Here is an 11,232-nt window from a genome sequence, read left to right as displayed (position 1 = left end):
CTACTCCCTAAAAAACTCGGCAAAAAGCTGTTTCTTACACCACCAACCTCGCATGTTACCTGTCCTAACTAAGATATTAGCCACGCAACAGCTACTGTTGATTCCGTTCAATGATAGTGGTCTTAATAGATCCTGACATCCCTGGCGAAACATTCCCTAATCAAAATTTGGAGTGGCCTGTCGCTAAGCATGAAAAGGTGGTGGTGGTACATTTTTACTATTCCTATCTCCGTATGCTCCGTACCTGACCAAGGAAAAAATAGGCGGCATACCAAAATTGACTATGTAAAACTCTTTGAAGTAACTAAAAGAGCTCGAAAATGCTCGAACCTCCTAACTAACCTATTCCTAACGAAATACATAGTACACTATCCTTGCCTAAGTAGCCATAATTACGCATCTCCTACACTTCATCTAGTGCCGCATCCCTGACTAACTATGCCCTATAACAGGGATTGGCACACGTTTTTCAAAAAGGGCCAGATGATTAAAGAGAAACCGAAGGCGCGGGCCGGATACTTTAAACGATGCTTCAATGTTTTCAAAGTAAAACAATTTGTAATGGAGAGTGGAACTTTCTAAAAAGTAAAGTTGCATAAAAAGTGGTAAAAGATAAAACATTTAAAATGTTATCGATAAACATATAACAGGAACACCTGGTTAAACAATTATCATCTTCATTTTTAGGAAGAAAATAAACCTGACATCGTGAACAAATCCTATAAAAATTTGGAATGGGTTTTTAGTATGTAGCACCTAAATATTCTTACGGGCCGGATAAAATCATTTGGCGGGCCGGATTTGGCCCGCGGGCCACACTTTGCCGACCCCTGCCCTATAATGACACACGGACGTTGGCTGGCTGGGTGACTGGCTGACTGGCTGGCTGGTACTGCAGACGTCCCTACGAAGTCATCTTATGTAGTGTCTCCTGGCTAGGCTGAAATAGATACTGAGTGAATGCAATTGTAAAATATAGTATAGGATTGCACGAGGAAGGAGTACCAACCGTGTTTCAGCCGTGGGACGTTTCGAAGATGGGCTCAACTATAAACATTTCATAGTGTTGTTTGGGGCATTAAATTATGCAGACATAAAGAAGTCATATTCTCAAACGATACATCAACAGGTCATCTAACAGACAGTCACCACTGTAGCCACGAATACTACTGAACGTGCCAGGACTGAATATCTCAATATGTTTCTTGCAAGAAAAGACACTCCAACAGAAATATTGGCACCTCATTAAAGGAAGAAAGACACCAGAGTAGCGAATGTTTATCAACAAGCCTTCGACAAGTGATGGAAGTCAAGACACCAGATACCGCAGATTGCAAATCATAAAATGGCAATAGAATATTAGTTATAGGAATTAGAGCTTGAAGTTACTGTTACTTTATACTGAACTTATTGAAAAGAAACTACGTTGGATTGAAAATTTTGAACGAATAATTCTCCAACTCTTTCGCCTCTTTGTAGGCGCTCATCTTCAGTGATAATGTGGCGCTCATCATCGGGAAAATTAACGTCTTCTAGAGTTGAAATATTATAGATAAATTCTGTTAACCGGTCTGCGTGGAACTTGCATTTACCGGCCGCAATTAAAAAGTTATGTAAAACAACACAAGTTGTTACAATGGGAATTTTTTTTTCTGCTGGTAAATTTTTGTCGCTCATTTTCATAATTCGGAATCGGTTGGTGATTTGGCCGAACGTACGCTCCACCACTTGCCGCGCCCGAGAAAGCCTCTTGTTAAACATACGCCGTTCTGGTGTGTCCTCAACTTTAAATGGGACCAGCATTTGTTCTGATCCTTGGAATGCTTTGTCTCCAACAAGAACATACTTAGAAATTCCCTCTGGTCCTGGCACGTTAACAGGTGGCATTCGTTTCACAGCAGTTTCCAAACTACTGGATCGATAGACCCGACCGTCCGCCATCCGACCTGGAGCACCGACATTTGAAAACAGAACTTCACAGTCTGCATTCACTAATGCCAGCCAAACAATACTATGAAATTTTTTATAATTCTCCAGCATCTTCTCTTCTCCTTTCCGGCCAGCCACTGGTACGTGTATTCCATCGATGGCTCTCACGCAGCATGGAAAGTCCCACTTTTCTTCAAACTTCGCTGCAATTGTGTCTTGTTGAGTTTGTGGGAACTGAAAAATGTGTGCATTAATAAATTTGGCATGCAATACAACAGACTCGAAATGAGCACTTACGCGCAGAAATTTGTCCATTAGGGCCGTTTGGATTGCTTTGCAGCAGCTGACGATAACTTGGTGCAGCATGCGTCTTTCAATGAATGTGGACGTCTCCAAGTCCGGTACCGTTCGCCCGGTTATTAGATAACGCAAAGTAGCTGCTAATTGTTCCTGTGTGGACAATTGTATTCCACCTGATGTTTTTCGTGGAATATAAGGCGCGCAAAGATTGCACAGCAAGGCGAACACAGATGGCGACATCTTCAGATAGCTTAAAAATGTTTTCGGATAAAGACGAGCCGCCAGCTCCACGTACCGCATGTGGGACAGATGCGGCACTCTCGGGGTAGCTTGGCTTAACGTTATTTTTAGCGGAAGCGCCCGTCAACCAAGCGTTAAGTCATGAACAATTTTGAATATGATAATTGTCGTCGAGGGAAGCGAAACCGTAGACGAGGCGCAGCGCCAGTAGTTCGGTCAGTAGGGATCGCGAAGCGGTTACCCGGGAAAAAAACGATAAACAAGTAAGTAACCTAGTTACAGGTTTATAATTTGTAAAAAAGCGTATCGAACGAAAAATAAAGTTAGTATTCTACAAGCGACAACTCGCCTCTTAGCTCCTACATCGATGGAAGTGCCACCTGGGAGCGCATCGTGCGCAGATTATCCTATGGGTGGAGTTGGCGGCCGCTAGGGGCCTCGCCGGTCAGAGAACCCCTTTAAACATACTACATAATTGAGACTTAACCAAGATCGTGTGTGCAAACGACCGATAGAAGTGAAGAGTTCTTGCAATTCTTACTAGAAATTCTATATTACTATGTTCAATTTGGAAATTATTAGCGACATACAAGTTAATTAACCACTATAAAATTACGCAAAACAAGCGACTTAAATGAAGCGGTTTGAAAGTGGAGCAGTAAACCGTTGAAAATTAAAAAAGAAGAAGAATTTATTCATTTTCAAGAAAATGGTTTGGGTAAATTTATAAGATTTAAAATGGTTCGAACTTGGTTGACAATGAAAATGCAGACTCCTCAACCGTCTCTAGGAGCACCGGAGATCCTGGAGCCAGAAACAACTACCATGTCTTAAAGCCAACAAGAAACTGAAATAATTGTTTCAACTTCAAATTTTGATTTTGAAACTGTTGCAACATGAAAACTAATCTTTTCCGATGTTTTCATTGACCACGTAATGAAAAAAACCTGCAGATTATGGCAATATCGAGAGTTCTAAAACCTCTTTATAAAGATGAGGATGACGTTTACTGCAGAAAGTTCAATACAGAACATTTTTGACGAAAAAAACCAACGGAGCATGAGAAGAAAGCACTTGGTTGTTATTTTCGGAAACTACCAAAGGTGTTAATTATTACCCATGGATCAAAAGAACACATCACATCTATATGTAACTTGTACAAAAGGTTTAGTATATCGTATTTTATCGAGTATGGTGCGCAGACGAGTATAGTGCGCACCTAAACTAAAACAAAAGTATTGAGAAGTTCATCTTGGTTACTTGCTAATGGGTAACTTCCGAATATAGTGCGCAGATAGTATTTGATCGATCTTTTATTTGAGAAAAAATGCGCACTATATTCGATATAATACGGTAACCCAAACTAAAGACACAAAGTTAATAAATGAAAGGGGAAAGAAACACAATTATTGGAGAGAAGTACTAAGATCTTATAAAAAACTGAAAACAAGAAGTAAAAACACAATAATTATGGATATTGCAAACTGTAGAGCACAGTCATTTGACGTTGCAATATGTCTGCTAAATATTTGAGCCTTCGCGCAAGCATTAAGCGGAACAGTGCAGGTGCTATGAGTGGAATATACCATGTGCAAATCACTCATAAAATTCAATATTTAATTTTACAGCTACAAATTATAAGGCAGCAGTGCAATTTTTTCAGCTAAAACGCATTTTTACCTCTTCAACACATCGTTGGAAAATTGTAACAAAAAAAAATGAAAAGGAAAACAATCATTCAATGACTCGGTGGTCAACTAGAGTCGACGCAGTCTTAGCTTTAAAACCCGGGTTGGGAGAAATCAAAAATGCATTGCTAAAAATTTGTAACGGTAAAGATAAAAAAGCAATAACAATAGATGAAACAAACACGCACGCCGTAATTTGGAACACGCTGCTTCAGAAAATAAATGCTACAAGCAAGACGCCTCAAACAGTTGAATGTGAACTATTGCAAGGACCAGTGTTGTTGCAATCGTTAGTAACATTCATCAAGAGTTTTCCCGCAGATTTTGCAAATGTAGGAATACCAGCTAACGAGTCATCTTATAGTTCAGTTCAGAAGAAAATCGTGTGCGTAAGCGAGACGAACACAAATTTTCTATCAATTAAGAATTTGTAATTAATACATTCTATGTCATTTGTGATAATGTAAAATCTCTAACATTACAAAGGTATATCATACAGTAGATATTTAATGCTGGTTAATATAATGTTATATACTAAGGTACCTTGTAAATTATACTACACAGGATGGGCAGCATGAACCAATGAGTTTGGCCGAAAAAATGAGTTTGAAACGGCGGCGCGCCCGCAGCGAGCGCAGCGAGCGGACTGCGCTAGGTCTACCGAAAAAGGGAGTTTGTTATAAATTTGTGAAATAAGGGGGGCCCGTGGGCCCCCCTCATACCGCACCCCTAGGTTGATTGCGTTGCCTAACTAATATATCACCAATTGCATAAATTTAGGTATATCATCGCACAAGAAAACGAAGGCAGGGGTCTCATTTATTCTTTCATCGATAAAAGTTTGACACGACACCTAATACAAACAATTCACATAACGGTATTTATATCACCCATTGTATACCCTTCGTCGCAGAATAGGTGTAGCTACAATCTAAACCAAACCAAATCTGCCAAATGCTCCAAATGCAAAGAAAATTATCTCACCAATTAACTCCAGCATTCAAATGCAGCTTCTGCAAAAACGAGTGTCGCGAGGTTACCACTTGAGCATTCTACCGGGTAAAAAACTCCGGGGAAAATAAAAAATTCCAATATGCTCGAGCTACAAGGAGCATTCACTAGCCAATTCGAGCTCCTGGAAAATAATACAGTTGCCCCCTCACATATTACACCTTCCTATCACTAGAAAAATTATGTATGGAAACACATACCAACCTTATTTCAGACCCAAAACCGACAAACTAACTACTACTATCACTCTACTACCATCAAAACAGACAAACTAACTACTACTATATATCTCCCAAAGGACGAACCCCTATATAGGAGTTTGGACAGAGTCGATACGCCTCTGAATACGTGAAAGTGAACATAGTGTTCGAATCAACGTAAGAGGATATACCCCGAAATCGCAAAACAGAAGAAGAAGAAGAAGTATATGTGGCAGCCTTACAATTTCGTACAGCACTGCACGATTTAGATAAATGTGCGTCACCTCAAATCGAGAGAAATAATATTGAATTTTAACTTTGAAGAACACGTTAAATATATAATTACGTGAGGCACACATGCAGAGGCGGATCATAGGGTAAGCAGCAAACTAAGCAGCTGCTTAGGGCCCCGAGTTATCGAGGGCCCCATCATTTACCCACCTTATTTTTTTGAAATTTTAAAGTTGAAATAATTTTATTATTTTTCAAAAAAAGTTGCATGTCTTATCAAATGTGTGATGAATTTGCGAATGAATTGGGCTTTGATTACGAAAAGGTGATCAAACGTTGCATTTTTGAGTTTTTTAAAGTTAACATAAAAAATACTGATGAACTAACATATATAAAAGCGAACAGTGTAAAGATCATTTTGCAAAAGAGGATAATCCTCAGAATAGTTTGAAGATAATGCACATGGGACCGGCAGTACATTGAGTTTCTTAAAAGAATATGGTCGGTTCGCGTTATTTAAACCTTTTGTTAAGGAGGCGTCGGGACATGAACAAAAAATTGACAAAAGGGATTATTTTACCACTTGGTCGATGGTCTATGACGAATTAACGACTTAACGGAAAGTAGTGAAAATGAACGGAATTTAATTAATTCGGAATGTCCAGTTAGTTCACAACATAGATCAAAAGGCGTTAGAGACAACCTTTGACGAGAAAAACGAATCGTTCGATTGCATGAGTCTACCAACGAGATAGCAAAACTTGTGGCCAGACCTCGTTTTAAAGCTCAATCGGCAATTGATCGATTCTTCGTTACAAAAACATTCGACAGTAAGCAACGAAAAGGTGGAGCCACGAGCTTTAACCACATAAAAAATGCAATACTGAGATGCAAACAAAGAATCTTATTTCAACGGTGAAATATGGTGAAAGTTCCGACAAGGTTTGGAGATGCATTAGTGCAGCAGGAGTGGGGCAGCTGCACTTCATTGATGGGATAAAGGATCACAAAACCTACGTTCAAATTTTGAAAGACAGTTGTATAAAAAGCGCCGAGAAGTTAGGATTTCAAGTAAGATTCCTATTCCAACAAGATAACGAGCCTAAGCACACAGCCGTAAACAACTCCATTCGCTTCCCACAGAGTCCAGATATGAACCTGGTAAAACACCTATGGAAGATTTTAGATGATTTCCTTCGTAAACGGACAATCTCTAAACACGCATGCAAGATGATTGGAACAGAATACAACCCACCGGCGGCACCGCGTGGCAAATTGTTAATAACTATTGATTCTTTCAACCGATTGTCACGATTGACCCCTTAAATGAAAGGTCTTTTCAAGTTAGTTGTTAAAAGCTGATCTATTCGAAAATCCTCCTTTTGGAATTTTAGGTTCCTGTCGTTTTTATTTAAAGTATATTTGTGCCTATCGCGCTTCAATTGTAGCCTTTTTTCGTAGGAGGGCAGTTTTTTTTATACAAATACTAGCTGATTAACCCGATTTCATCTGGGTAGAAAGAAATTAAAAAACGAAAGAGTGTTTTCATTCAGTATCTTGAGTTTTGCAATCTTAAATTTAGCGTTTTGGGGATAGTGGTATTTTTTAGTATTACCTTTAGTCGACGAAACCATGTTAATATACATTTTGCATTCGCTATCTAATTGTGCTTCCACCTTGGTTCAACCATTTAAAATTAATCAATTGAAGCAAGTATGAGAAATACCCCAGTAAAACCGTCACTCCACGATATGTACGCTTTTTTTAAATCCGTCGCTTCCGTAGTAATGTGGCATTATATTGTTTTACTTAATTTCTATCGTCCAGGTGATAGAAATCTGGGATGTCTGGGTTCGATTTAGTTCGAGAAAATGAGTTACACTCCAGCCAAGTTTGGCACAGATACACTTAGTAGATTTTGCGTTGCATACTTGTGATAAGAATTAACACTTTTCATTTTGAGCTATGCTTTTGATTTGCTGAAGAAGAGGAGGAGGGAAGAGGGAGTTTGGGCTAAGATTGAACATTAATAGTGAGGTCATTCGATTTAGAAACCATAAATACTGCGAAATTGATACCCATATTGCATTTTAACCATTTTTAAGGTAGGGAGTAGTAGGGAGCCCCCCTTTCCCTTTCCTCTAGAAAGATGAAATTTTAAACCATGGTATGTCCCTATGTGAGCAGTATGTGTACTAATTTTTGTGAAAACTCGTTCAATAATTGTTGAACTATAATTGTTTTTCATTAATTTTAGAGGGGAGGTGTTCGGGAGGGGTAGGGTTATATATACACAGACAACGGTGACTTTTATATATTAGATTAATGTTTCTATTGATATGACCACATATTACAGTAAGCAATATAGATTAATTATATACGTTTTCCAAACGTTTTTCATACAAAAAAAAACGAAAACTTAAACATTCCACACTTACCACAGGTTCCGAGAATGTGACTGTTGGTGCATCTTGGCACAATATCCCGTCTGGCACACTGCTTTCACTATTGTTACAATTGCATTGCAAAGCATTCACCATTTGAGACATATTTACACCAATTAAACTTCACTTTGCTTTGAAAACGATTTACGTTACGAAACGTTAACGTTCGTCTGGCTACCACAATGGTTCGATTCTTAGAATGGCCTTTAAGGCGACAATTTTACGCTGTCACAGATGGTTTTGTCAACGTGATAAAGTTGGCAGCTGGTGATTCGTCATTGTCGTGAAATTCATTCAGAAATCAAAGATTTCAAATTGAAACAACCAAGCTGCCTTATGATGTGACCCCTTAAATGAAAGGTCTGCTCAAGACACACAACTTTGTGTAACGAAAGATCGTTCAATATTGTCTAGTTTTTGAGAAAGTTTATTTTTCGAAAAGCTTCGGAAATCTCCGGAACAAGGTACTCAATATTTCGAATAGCCATTTAGGCAAAAATTTGCCAATTTGTTAATAACTTTTGATTCTTTGAACCGATTTTCACGATTGACCCCTCAAATGAAAGGTCTGCTCAAGACACACAACTTTAACGATAGTTAGATTTTCCAGGCTACTTAGTTTTTGCGAAATGATTTTGTATGGGAAAATGGCCGAAACAGCCAATTTGCCTATAACTTTTGATTCTGTGGACCGATTTTTACGACAGACCCCTCAAACGAAAGGTCTTTTGCAGACCAACAACTTTGTCGAAGTAAAGACCTATCCATCGTTTCCAGTTTTGGAGAAATTAATTCTGCGACACATTGTAAACATGGCCCGGTCGACCGAAACTCTTCGAAAACCTCCAAATGTCATTTTCATATAATCCCAGGCCGGCAGAGTTCGAAAGGTCCCGATGCGCAATCTCTCTCTTCGAAAGAGAGATTTTGCGATGTTGCGAGAGCATTTTCAATTCTCTTTTCTCTCTCAAATTGTGCGCATAGTGGTGGGTAGTTTCCTCGGAACTGAAATGAAACAGCTCCCTCTGGGAGCGGATAGCGATAGCGATCCAGATGGTACTGGGGACCATTCAAAAGCTCGATTTAGCCTTTAGATCAATTCAACCATTGATTGTACAATTGTTAAAGTAACACATCATATGAAAAATCGGTAAATTAGGTAAGCACGCATGATATGACGGATTGGGATTCGGATTCAAAGATCCGGATCTCGGAATGGATTTGAATCGAAAGATTCGAATCCCTGTAGGGATTCAGTTTCCCCATCACTAATCCTTTCCAATAGTTGTCAAATGTAGTGATGGTGTTAACCAGGGTGCTAGGTTCAAGCCGTTCCGTACAAACAAATGCAGAACCCGCTGGGTTCGTCACAACCACAGATCACTTTTTCATGCTTTTTCATTTTATGCATCTATCTATTCATTTGTTATGCTTCTTAAAACAACGGTAAACCAAAATTCTTTAAGGTCATTGAGGTCATAATACATTAAACGTCCGTTTAGTTAACATTTTTCCAAACGTGGCTATCTCCGGCCCGTTCACAAACCCTGCATGTTGCGGAGTTCCAAAACATATGTCGCACGACAGCTGCACTCGTTTTGGGTCGTTTTTGGATTTTTGGAACACAATCTGACAGCTGTCCGCGCTGCGGACACAAAAGTAGTGTTGGGAAAATTCATTACCGGTTGGGATCCAATCTTTCGATTGAAATTCATTTGGAGATCCGGGAGCTCCGAATCCGAATCCCAATCCGTCATATAATACATGTACATCAAACTTGCGAATTTTTCATATGATTTGTTTAACTCATTCAATGATTTACGTAAGAATATAAGCATATTTTGCAGGTAAGGAAACTGGTACTTTGTGTCAATTTTTAAGGATATTACATTTAACGTATTTGAGACATTCAAATCCTAAAGCCGATGAGCCATGACCCCATGAGAGCTGTTTTATTCACAGGTTCAGGTTTGCATGACCCGCCACTAGCTCACCCTTTTCGCCGATCGTTTTTGGCGCGAAAAGGCGAATTCTCTCCCAAATTTTGGAGAAAATCCGGGCGAAATTGCTGCCGATCGAAGCGATACCGCGGTCTGTTCTACGAACCGGTAAACCGAACCGGGAGAGCATTGTGTCTGTACACAGATGCACATGTGTTGGTGCGCATAGTGCAAATGTGTTCGTGACCCGGTTCGTTCTCTCGGAGAGGAAATTGTCTGCTCTTCGCTCGGCGAGAGCTGATAGAAAAACTAGAAAAGATGGTCAAAATATAATATGCTGCTTGAAACAAAGTTACGCGTCTTGAAAAGACCTTTCGTTTGAGGGGTTATTTGTAAAAATTGGTCAAGAAACTAAAAAGTTATGCGAGAATTGGCTTTTGCAACCTAAATTGGAAATACTACTGATTTACCTTTTCGCCCCCTTCGAGCGAACACGTTCCCACCGCAGGCTTTTAGAAAAAAACATGAAACCGTAGCGGTAAAATCTACCGTCAACAAAGTTGACAGCGCTCTGCGTCAAACACAACACAAAAGTCCGTGACGGACTCGGGAGGGTTTTCTTGTCTTGTGCTAGGCGTGAAATTTTCCACATTGGGAAAATTGGTATTTGTCCTACGGCAGTGTTTGACCAGGCTCATCCCAAAGAAGCAACGTGCAGGATTATCAGCATTAAGGTGAAATATTGAATCGAACAAGCTGTGCGGGCAAGTAAACGCAGGAAAAACAATCGCAAATCTCCATTTTCACATCCGACACATCCTTTTTTTTCTTTTTTTTGCTCGTGTGTTTTTCCACCCATTAGCCGTCGCGTTGATGGCGAACGTGAAAATTTTCTTTTCTTCACCCTATTCCGTCCGCTCATGAGGTGTGCGTTGTAAAGTTGCGTTTTAAGCGTAGAATGTATGCTTGTATGGATGAATTGCCTGGAAAAAATGTGTTTTGTCCCGCGAGTTTGCTCGCCAACTAATCGATTATATTTCCCATACGTCAACCCGTATCCTTGTTTTACATTGCAGGCGTATCCTTCGCTGACAGCGGAGCGTAAGGAAGCCTCCGTACACAGTTGGCCCTCGAGGCGGTAGGGCTGCTCCTGGTTTAAATCTTACCGTAAACCGAGAAAAACGCAGTGTGCAGTGTGTAGAGCGTACGATTACTTGTGCAGTGTGCCATTTTACCGCGTGCGTAAAGG

Source organism: Anopheles ziemanni, chromosome 3 (genome assembly GCF_943734765.1).
Source record: "Anopheles ziemanni chromosome 3, idAnoZiCoDA_A2_x.2, whole genome shotgun sequence".
NCBI lineage: Eukaryota > Metazoa > Arthropoda > Insecta > Diptera > Culicidae > Anopheles > Anopheles ziemanni.
Note: the sequence above shows the minus strand (reverse complement) of the source record.